General features: G+C 35.1%; 1 pseudogene; it reads left to right on the top strand.

Moving 5' to 3' along the window:
- Window positions 1-3200: 3200 nt before the first annotated feature.
- On the top strand, window positions 3201-6725 carry LOC138348048 (uncharacterized; annotated as a pseudogene).
- Window positions 6726-11845: the final 5120 nt, after the last annotated feature.

Below are 11845 nucleotides of genomic sequence, written 5' to 3'. Positions count from 1 at the left end.
ACTCATATTTGCTAAATCATACCCCAAGAATGACGGTTATTAGCTACACATCAAGAAATAAGATATTATACCTATAATGATGTTGAAATCAAATACATATAAGAATATAAGTCTTCATTTAAGCAAAGGAAGAAGAACTAAGAAGACCCACTTCCAATTTGGGAAGATGAAATCCTTCCTTCTTCAAGTCTTCGATAACCCTCTTCAAACTTGAAAGAAAATACAAAAAGTTAAAGTTTAAAGTCTATAAACTAATGTTTAAAGTCTATAATGTTCGGACTCTCTAATAAACAACTAAAACTAGTATTCATATTTTTCAGATTTTGTGTTACGATGGTTCGTTCGGCGAGGTTAGTTGAGGTTGCCGAATGACTCAGCAACTCGCCATTCGGCGAGGTTAGTTGAGGTTGCCAAATGACTCAGCGACTCGCCCATCTTTTAGTTCATTGACTGTTTGTTCTTGCCCACAATATATTCACCTCCTTGACCATTGGGCGTTGTAGTACTGCTTTGCGAGATTATTCGGTGACGCGCTAACTGCTCCTTTCTCCACTGATTTAATCCTCTTCCTTTAGAGCTTGACATGCTAGAATAAAGTGCGAAATATGTCCCTTTTGGGATGCTCCAGGTTTACTTTGCAATGCTCAGCCTTCACTTTGTTTGTTCTTTTTAGCCTTTTTGTTCCTTTTCGTGCCATAGTCTCCATGGTTTCCTTGAAATTTCAAATACCTAAAACTTGGCAGTTTTCATAAGATATTGAGATAAAACAAGTATTAGAGGATACTATTTCAATTAAAAATAGCCCTAAATGAGTTCAATTTGTGAAATCATCATTGTTCAAGGTTTGTTCGGAGAGGTCTAGTGCTTCAAAAGTTAATATTGAATTTCAATAAAGATAGTAACAAAACTCTTTTTTGGAGTAGTCTTGATTATATAGAAAGATTGAGACCAGTCTAAATTGTTTTGATGAGCCCGGTTCAATTGCTCCAACTAATATGCATCTTGGTGTCACAAGTACATGGTAATTCAAGTCAAAGAAGAAATACGACATCTATTTATTTGCTTTCAGTTTTTTTGTTAAAATGAAACGGGAAAGAATAGGTTGTGAATTCTACTTGAGCAAGCAAAATACAATTATGTGATTTTCTCAGTAGGTCATTAAAAAGGTGAGTTCTATTGAGTACTGTCAAAGTGTTTTTTTCTATGTTCCAATCATTATCTATCTTACGTTTTATAAAATTGTGGAAAGTTATTAGTGGTGAATTTTATTATTAACCGTCTGATTTAACCTTTTTTATAAAGTAAAACAACAACATATAGCCGTTGTCTACTTTGCGATCACTTTTTACTATACAACTCAATTTAATTGAGGGTTTAATACTACTATAATATATACGTTTTACACATTAAATAAGGGATATATTTTATATTATATAGAGTCCCCTGAAGTAGTTGACACTAACTATGATGTTTGTTTAATAATTTTTTATGGGAGTATTCCAGTTTGAGAAAATATAATGCCATCAAGAAGATTACAGAATGTAAAGATGCAACTGTTACTCTGCTTTGAGCAAGAAGGAATATATGGATTTGTCCTGGAAATGATCCACCTACAACTACCCCTTCTTTTTACTACGACCTTCTGGATTTCAAATTCACTTCCATTAGATTTTTCAGTTTTCTTTTTATGTTACAACACATAGTTGAATTTTATGCCTTATAATTATTTTCACTAATACTGCAAATATACGATAGTCATGAAACTTCTGGTAGAACATGGACTATTTTTAGAAAATTCTTTGGATCTTCTACATACATGCTCCTGGAGTGTCGCAAGGCAGTTGTGATGGACATGGTCATATGTTGTTTAATATGTAGATGTTTTATAACAAATCAATAGTTATGTTAAAAGAGTGGATTTTTCTTCTATTTATTTTTATAATATGATTTTTCTGGTCCAAGTTATGAGTTTTAACACATAAGAATGAAATGCTTTCAAGTTGTGCATTGTGTAGTAGATGAAGGTCTACGTACTTATAATTTACCTTTTATTTTTATTTCAGCTTTAAAGTTCTTGACTCCTGCATCTGGTTTTCAAGGATATTGGGATCTGTATCCAATAGATATGAAATTTATACCACCTTGTATGATTTTATCCACTATTGTCATCTCAAAGCCAGACAAATTTAGTGGACAGAGCATCAAGCAATGTTTAACTTGAGATACTACATGTTTTCTTACCTATATTACGATGAAAGGCACAATTATTATATAAAGTGTCGCAGGATTTTCTCCCCTGCTGAAACACCCCCCTCATGCAATATGTTTAGGAGACATTTTTTTGAGCATGTTCTTTATATCCTAAACTTTGTGAATGGCATGATAAGATTAACATCTGATGGAAGTTATATCATATGTCACTAATATGATATCATGAAATATTGACTGCCCTATCTATGAAAATTTGCATTCTATTATGAGACGTTGGTCTTGGAAATTGAAAGTATGCAAAGCATGGAACAAAATCTGTAGAATTACCATCACATGGCTCAAGAACTCCTAGCCGTAATTATTCAGATTTGCAAACTCTTTGATTCCTATAAGTTGCATACACTTGCCTAAAATAGAACCACATAATTGGGAGCATGATCATCTGAAAAAAGAATTTTGCCAGGAGACCTTCTGTAACAGATGTTACTATATTTTCGCTTCTTCAGTAAGGATAATGTATCAAAGAACTATCCCTTTATAAATATAATAAAGAGGTATTCAAAATAAAAAAATATGCTCCAATACTTACCCTCTTCTTCGTAAAATATTAGACATACGACTTGTGCTAGAACAGCTGGATAGCATGATCAATGGCACCAATATTTGGAACCTGCCAGTATCCTTCAATTGTTGACATACTCACTAGTTTGTTGTTTTGTTATCAATTCTTATCAAGTCTTTAGAGTAGATTTAGATTATGTTTTTAAAGTAGTTCCTTAGAATTACTCAACTTAGTTATATATTATGTTGCTGAAATAGTTTTTTATAATTAGTAAAGTTGGTTACGTCTTACTTGTATTTATGTTGATGCTATGTTTGAATAAAATTCATTCAATTTTGCTTTGATTTTCAATATCTTTATGGTTTCAAAGCCCCTCTAAAACTCTCATGAGTTCGATCCAATTTTTTTGCTCTCTTTGCATCCAAATATGGTTATTCGTGCTACCACTAGTGAAAGTGCTACTGTAGTTCCGGCTACCACTCATGTGGTACAGTTCAATACCGTTGCCCAATTACCTATGAAACTACCAGGTTACCTCAACTTTTCCACCTGTAAGGCGCAACTAGTGATGCTACTCAATGAACACAAGCTCCTTAGGCATCTCACTGGTACCAAATTTGCTCTGCCGACCACTATCATACAAATCGATAGTACCATCTCTAAATCTTGATTATGAGTTGTGGTTTTTCCAAGACCAATAAATTCAACAAGCAATGATTGCATCCGTTGAACCCATCACTGATCCCACTGTTGTAGTTGCATCTTCGGCAAAAATGGTTTGGGATCTCCTTCATACAAATCATACCAATAAGAGTCACACTCCCATCTTCTTCTTGCGAGATCAGATGCAAAACATTAAGTCCTTGAAGAAAGTTGCTACTTACCTACAGGAGATCAGATCGATTGTTGATGCTCTCAATGTAGCAGGTTCTCCGGTGGCTAATGATGAACGAGAAGTCAAGATTTTGAGGTGTCCTAGGTAATGATACAGTAAATCACTGCCGCTATAAGAGCGTGCGGCACAACCCTAAGCTTTTATGAGATATTCCAGAAACTCACAGACCATGAACTATTCCTCAAACATCAAGATAGTGACAAATCAACCTCCATCATCACAGCTTTAGTTGCACAAAGGACCAACTTCCAGCCCCAACATCAGAAGAATCATTGTTGCTTCCTGAATCAGTCTTCAAGACTGTCACCCCCACGGTAGGCGGTACCTGGAAATCACTAGAATGGGAGAAAAACAAGGCAAGAGGTAAAATGCCAACTATGTCAAAGGATTGGTCACACAACTGATGTGTGTTTCTCAAAATCGCACAACCACTTTGAAGCTAAAGTCAACTTTGTATCAAATCATCACTCAGATGCATATCCTTGGATCCTTGACTTTGGAGCAACCCATAATGTCATAATAGAGTCAAATAATCTTGAAGAGTACACTGGCAATGAGGAAGTGTCCATGGGTGACGGTAAAACTATTCCCATACTCACACTAGTTTAACTCAAATTAAGGCTTCTAATTCCAATTTCATGCTCTTTAACACTCTTCGTGCTCCAGCTATAAAAAAACCTTATTTTTTGTTGCTGAGTTTTGCTCTGACAATCAAACCTCAATTGAATTTTTTTTCACACTATTTTTCTTGTGAAGGATCTCAAAATTTGAGATTGCTGGTACAAGGCCATAATAAACATGGACTCTATGAGAAGCCCTAGAGGGATCATGTGTCACCTTCCACCAACTTCACCTCTACCAAAGCTTCCTGTTAATTGTGGCATCGTCGCTTGGGTACCCTCTTTTGAAAATTCTAGAATTAGTACTAAATAAATTTTCACTTCCATTTTCCACCAAAGAAATGTTTCATTTTTGTAATTCGTGCTCATCAAATAGAACTCATTGTTTACCATTTCAACGACTCACTTTAAATAGTAATGCACCACTTCAAACTTTGTTTTGGTATTTATGGGGTCCATAACCCATTTCATCTATTGATAAAAAATGTTATTACTGCATTATTGTTGATCATTACACAAAATAAATTTTGGTGTATACAATAAAAAATAAAAGTGAAGTCGCTTTAATTTTCGCTATCATCTTTAGTGGATAAAATTTTGAAACACCAAATTGTCTCACTTTATACTGATGGAGGTTGAATTCACAAGTATTAAACAGTACCTTCAATGCCATGGCATTGAAAATTTGAATTCCGAATCCTACACGCCACAGTGAGTTACAATCGGTGAACGACAACATCGTCACATTGTAAAAACAAATCGAACTCTTCTCAATAAAGCCTCACTACCATCTGAATTATTGTCCTTTACCTATCCTCATGCTATCTATTCATAAATAGACTCCCTACACCTGAACTGAATAATGACTCTCCATATAAGAAATTATTTGGCTAACCACCAAAATACTCTTCGTTGAAAATTTTTGGTTGTCTTTATTATCCATGGCTCTACTTAGGAGTTTCTATTGTTCATAATGCACACCTCTGCTTTGATCCAGTGCACTCAAAAATTTTCGTCAGTCGTGATATTCAATTTTTTGAAGATATTTTACTTTTCACTCAAATGTTCTCACACTTGCAAATTAAGATTTCCAAGTTACAATGGGAAATCATAGAGTCCCAAGTCTTTAAGGACACTTATCCGGAATTCCAATTAAATTTGGAATCCAATCTCGTTCCAACTCTTTCGCCTCCTTATCCTACCACCCTAAAAATTCCCTTTCATTCAAACACTCCCGAGTCCATACCAGCAGTCTCCAATTCATCAGGTATGATTCCTATCTTTTCTCAACCTCCTTCACTACTTAATGAAGAAGCCCACAAGTCTCACCTATTACCCGACTCCTATCGTCCACCACACAACCAGCAGCCCCCGAATCTGCCACCAATTATGCCATCAGCCGCTGCCCCTCCACAATCTGGTGTGGTGACAAGGTCCAAAAATAATATCTTCATACCAAAGAAAAAATTCAGCTTCTTGACTCACATTTCTCCCACTCCAATTACCTTTAAGCAAGCCATTAAGCACATTGAATAGAATAATGCATTGGCTCTAGAATATTAAGCCATAATGAGAAACCAAACTTGGGAACTAGTACATTGGGACCCGATAAACAATTTTGTTGATTATAAGTGTTTAGTTCGCATTAAAAATAAAGTTGATGGTTCTATTGATAGGTATAAGGCCGATTAGTCGCAAAAGGTTTCACATAATGTCCAGGATTGGACTTTCATGAAAAATTCAGTAAGGTTGTCAAACCAACCACCATCAGAATTGTCATTCCTATTGCAATTCAAAATAACTGGTAAGTTTAGCAGCTTGATGTGAATAATGCATTTTTGCAAGCTAACTTACAGTATCAAGTATTTATGAAGCATCCAAAAGGCTATGGCAACCCTGAGTTTCCAATCATGTCTGCCATCTCAAACAAGCCATTTACGGACTGCAACAAGCTCCTCGTGCCTAGTATAAAGCTCTAAAATCTCACTTGACTAGAATTGGATTTGTTAAGTCTGAATCAGATGCTTCTTTATTTATTTTCACATCTGAAACTGTCACGATATATATTCTAGTGTATGTTGATGATATCCTCATTATTGGAAATTACCCAATCTTGGTCACCCATGTAATCAACATTATGGATGACAAGTTCTATCTAAAGAACTGTGGTGAACTCAACTATTTTTTGGGGATCGAAGTTAAACACGTTAACAATGGGATTATCTTATCACAATCCAAATACATACTTGAGATTCTATCAGATGAGGATATGACCAAGTGTAAAGGAGTTAAAACACCCATATGGTCAACCTCACCACCCAAATAAGGTGATTGTTAACCTCCTGCCGATGCAACCTTGTATCGATACACTATTGGTAAATTTCAATAATTATCATTCACGCAAACTGATATTTCCTTTGCAGTTAACAATATGTAACACTCCGGAAGTTCCATAACTTATTCTAAAGCCTCACTTGATGAACTATACCTTAAAAACAGTTTTTCTATGCTTAAATAAATGTAATAAACTAAATTAGGAAGTAGTAGAATAAAAAAATCAAGAAACGACCACGAGGTCTGGAGACTAAAGAAATTGAGCTAGTGTGGATTCATGTTCTTCAAGGGGTTTATAGAGTCAAAAAAGTCAAATTTGGTGAAAAGGCTTAGCATACATATTAGAGTGTGTTTAAGGTCTAAGTGTTCGGGTAGGACTCCCCAAGGACCACCCTAAGGGTCCTTGAGGAGGACTGTAACAACCCGAGGGTATACCCTATAAGTTATGGCATCCTCAAGTCGGCACACAGCGTCGTCGCCTCTCAGAGGTCTTGGACAAGCCTCTTAAAATTCATTCATCGCATACTCATAAAACTATCAAAAAATTTCAAAACATTTCATAGTATATGAAATGCTAGAACATCACTTCATTTATAAAATCATATGTACATAATTAGACTCTAACACTCCTTTGACATCTTAGACTCAACATCAATATAGTAGAGTAGGTACACGACCCTTAACAACATAAAATAATAACTAATCTATTACATGAACTTAAGAAATGACATATGGTCTTGAATTTTTAAGGAACCCATTTGAACTTAAGGATATGAATCCAAGCTCCTCCTTTCTATGGAAGATCGTGTAGTCATCACCACCTACACTTTGTGTAATAAGATGAAGAAGAATGGTATTAGTACAAGAGTGCACTAAGTCTGCAACCATGCAAAAACATGAGTTAAAGATGACATTTAGTTAGAAATCATGCATCATGTCTATTAGTAAATCTTCATGAATAATTGATACAATAAGCACAATATAGTTTGTATACAACATATATCGACATAGATGTCACTCATAAAATACTTGAAGCCATTTTATCATATTTGAAGCACATTCACTAAGAACAATATATACATAGTAACTACTACCTAAGACAACCTCAAAATCTCACTAGAGCAATGTACAAGTATCATCCCATACTACTACTCACACCAAGTGATCATAGGAAGTCACCCTAGACTTATGCACATCACATTTCATAACATACCACACGTGCATTTAACCTTAGGCATAAGAACAACATATTTCATTGATGGTCATATAAGAACTCTTTCATTTACTACATCTTAGTAATAAATCATTTAATTCATATCATAGGTAAACCACCCTCACAACCCCTTTACAAGCTTACTTGTGCAATGTACACATTGAGTGTCATACCTCCACATATACTAAGTAAACCCATTTAGAAGCCATAAGTGTAATTCACATGCATAATCATAATTCATTCCTTATCATAACAAAGTCACTTTATCATTCATTCATACAATCTTACATAACATAAGTCTTTATTTCATAAGAGGCTCCAATCCTATTCTTTCTTGAAATTCACTAGTGCAATGCATGTGTAGGGTACATAGTCCTACCTATTCTAAGTAAATTTCTCAAGGATTTATGATTAGAGTTCATATTCTTATATTAATTCATTTTTTAACCTTCGGGAGACATATCCATAACCATCTTAGACTATGTGAGCTACATGGAATTCGGTGTCATATAACCTCACACCGAAAAGGCTTTCTAATTTCCAAGGTTGAACTTACATAATAGCTATCTACGTGGATCCACTAGCTATAACCTGTGGGAGTACGTAGTTATGGAACAAGGAGATTTTTACTAGAAACCTTGACTTGCTAACGTGGAGGTTTCCATCTCATCACACAACATCTATGTTGTGAACCCTGACTTGCTAACGGGAAGGTTCTCTTGTGGGAAGCCATACTTTCTAAACCTGAAGCTCCAACTCTTATTTTTCATGTTCATTCGGTACTAATATAAAACTCCCTTTAAAAACATATTTAAGCCTTTATTAGCATTAGCTCATAAACATTACGCCTTAGGGACTTGCTCCCTCATAAATAATATAGCTCAAAGGTTTCTAGGATAAGAATGTCCTTTTATCATAGGACCTACTTTACGTGAGAATGTACTTTTGCATAATTCTATCATTCATACCTTCATGTGTATGTGCATTCTTATATGAGAAATACTTTCACATACACACTTCTAGAATACAATGTCCATAATTCATTAATCATATACTTTATATGCATAATAATAGATGATGGTGCATATGGGAACTATCCTTTCAATTTACACCATGGAATCTATCCTACTCAAAGTCATGCATGGAGTGTGTGTGTTCATTTTGGTCATCATGATCATATAAGAGCAACAATTAGCTAATGAGGAAACCACACTCTAGGGGATCATAACATATATTCAATATCCTTCAATGTCACGAACATCTTCACATAAGAGTATTAGGGACTATTGACCACACACCCACATTACATCATAGGAGGCAAGAACATATTCCACATTTGAATAGAAGACTCCAAACATGCATAAGATCACATATTCATATAGGGTTCATATAGGTAGGGTTAATTCTATAAGAGTATTCTTTATAACTTGTCATGTAGATTATATCTAACCTAGCATGATCATCACATATACATATAATCACCAATACACCTAGATCATGTTACTAGAATGGAAGACTACAAAAGACCATAATTGTCATCATCATAACTACAATTAACATTGCAAAAATTTCCTTCGAGTACATGATTATAAGGTATAAGGATATACAAGAATGTAAACACCGCCACCATAAGTGGATCATACCAAGAAACACAATTTGATATACATTCTATGCTAATTAGAGAAAATAGGTCCACTTACCAACTCTCAAGGGTATGATCATCATTAATCAATTCCCAACAAATCAATATCAATTGACATAGATAGAATTAGGATTAAGCAATACACTATAATTAAATCATATTTGGATCATCATCTAATAAAGATCACTGGACCCATATTATACCATAATTTGAGAGATTTAGGAGATCATGGGTTATTCATGCAATAGGATATAAAATCATGTTCAAAATAGTAATTAACCATAAATCCATCCTTAGAATGACTTTAAAATTGATTTGACAATGAACCCATGGCTAGAGTGAAAGATAGGAACTTGATCATAAAATCTCATTGGAAAACCTTTGAAAGAACTACTTAGATGAAAGGTTAACTAAGGATAAAGGATTACCATACCTTAATAGAATAAAATCCCTCACATTTGGAGAAGAAACCACTTGAAAATTCATCTTCTAGCTTGAGCTTGAGTTTATCCTCCAATGGAGGTTTGAGAGAATTTGGAAGAAAAAGAGTTTTCGGATTTTTGATTTCTTATTGGGTGTTGGGGTTTTGACTTGGGAAAGAAGTTAAACACGTCATAAAAATAGTTTATAACCGATTCCCAAATTTACCAAAACACTCCCATACTTATTTGGACTTTTAGATATGTCAAACTTGACTTTCAAATGATGCAACCGAATCTGGAAAGTCACTGCGCGTCGCAGAGGCAGCTCCTTATTTTGCCTCACGAGATTTTGAGGTAGTGAGCCTTTTGTAACACGCTTGACACACAGGAAGCTTGAGTGACAGGCATGCAATGTGAGATGTCCTCCACATCATGGTTCCGCACACTGCCTTTGGGAGATTCCTTGTTCAACATTTGGGTCCTCCTTAAGGACCCTTAGGATGGTACTCGGGGACTCGTACCCAAACATTTTGACCCTTAAAATGTCTGTTTAATATTGTAGGGTAACGTTCACTGTTCTTAGACTCCAAACAATACATAAAACAAGGCAATCACACAAGGACACACTACAATTCACAAGATTAGTTTCCGGACTTATTGGTCCTCCTTCGATGTTTGGCTCCCAAACTCTTTAAAACGATTATTACAATCTGTGAAACAATTTATTTACATTTTAATAACCTTTAAAGTTCATGTGAGTCTCTATATAAACCTATTTCATTTTGAGGGTTTTTACGAGGACCCAATCATTGACCCTCAAAATTTATCAAAAACATTGTGAACCACGAGGGGAAAATGACGGACCATTAGTGGATTGATGCCCCGTTGATTGGTATCGTTGGTCCACACTTATCCTCAGCACCAAAATTCTTCAAAATCAAGTCTCTGAACCAAACCACTTTTGACCACTATCGTTCGTGGTTTCGTAAACGCCACGTCAGCGGGATCTCGTCATTTGAGACAACACTTCACTACCAAGTTTCGGTTAAGTTAATGGTCATTAGTTAATTAGTTGATTAATTAATTAGGTAATAAGTGGTGGTTGAATGGTTGAATTATTATTAATGGATTACTAGATAATGTTGTGTAATTGAGGGTGAGATTTTGAAGGATATTCTTGCAAGTCATAGGTAAGACTTCTTAGATGATGATTACTATATTATGTTGATGTTGTCCTATGCTTGATGTTGTTACTTAATTGAAGAGTAAATGATGAAGCTATGCATGTATGATTAGGATATGATTATGTTGAATGTGAGATCATGATGAATTAATGTTATAAAGGATTGGAACGAATTCTCTTGTGCCTCTTATTAATGTGATTAGAATATGATGTATTTCACACATGATGATGGTTTCATTGACATGATTTTACAAGGGGTTAGTCTCCTACGACCTATATTAAGAACTGGTGTTAATGATGAATTTTAGAGATTCAAAAAAGGACTTCAGCTTAGGACATAGCGAACTAGGTATGAGAGGTCTCTCTTTCAAAGAGGGAAGGTAGGTTCACTATTTTTCTCATGAGATGGAGAATACAATGTGAAATTGTATAAAAGAGTTTATAGTAAATATCCTAGTTCCTCAACTATGTGCACCCATAGGAAGACTAGCTAGTGGATCCACGTAGATGCTATGTTCATGTATGGTTCTAACTTGGCAAGTAGAGCACCTTTTTTTGGTGTAGGGTTTCATGACACTAGATTTCATATTTATCTCACATGGTCTATTTGTCAGTTATGGTGACTATTACCGAAAGTACAAAATAACGAGTGAAAGTAATAAAGATAGACACTAACTAGGATGACATAAGGGGTACTACTTAGTGTAGGTAAGGGTATGGGACTTTACCTATGCATTGCACAAGTTGGCCTTGAGGGGAGTAC

Source organism: Solanum lycopersicum, chromosome 4, assembly GCF_036512215.1.
Source record: "Solanum lycopersicum chromosome 4, SLM_r2.1".
NCBI lineage: Eukaryota > Viridiplantae > Streptophyta > Magnoliopsida > Solanales > Solanaceae > Solanum > Solanum lycopersicum.
This window is presented reverse-complemented; position numbering and strand designations above follow the sequence as displayed.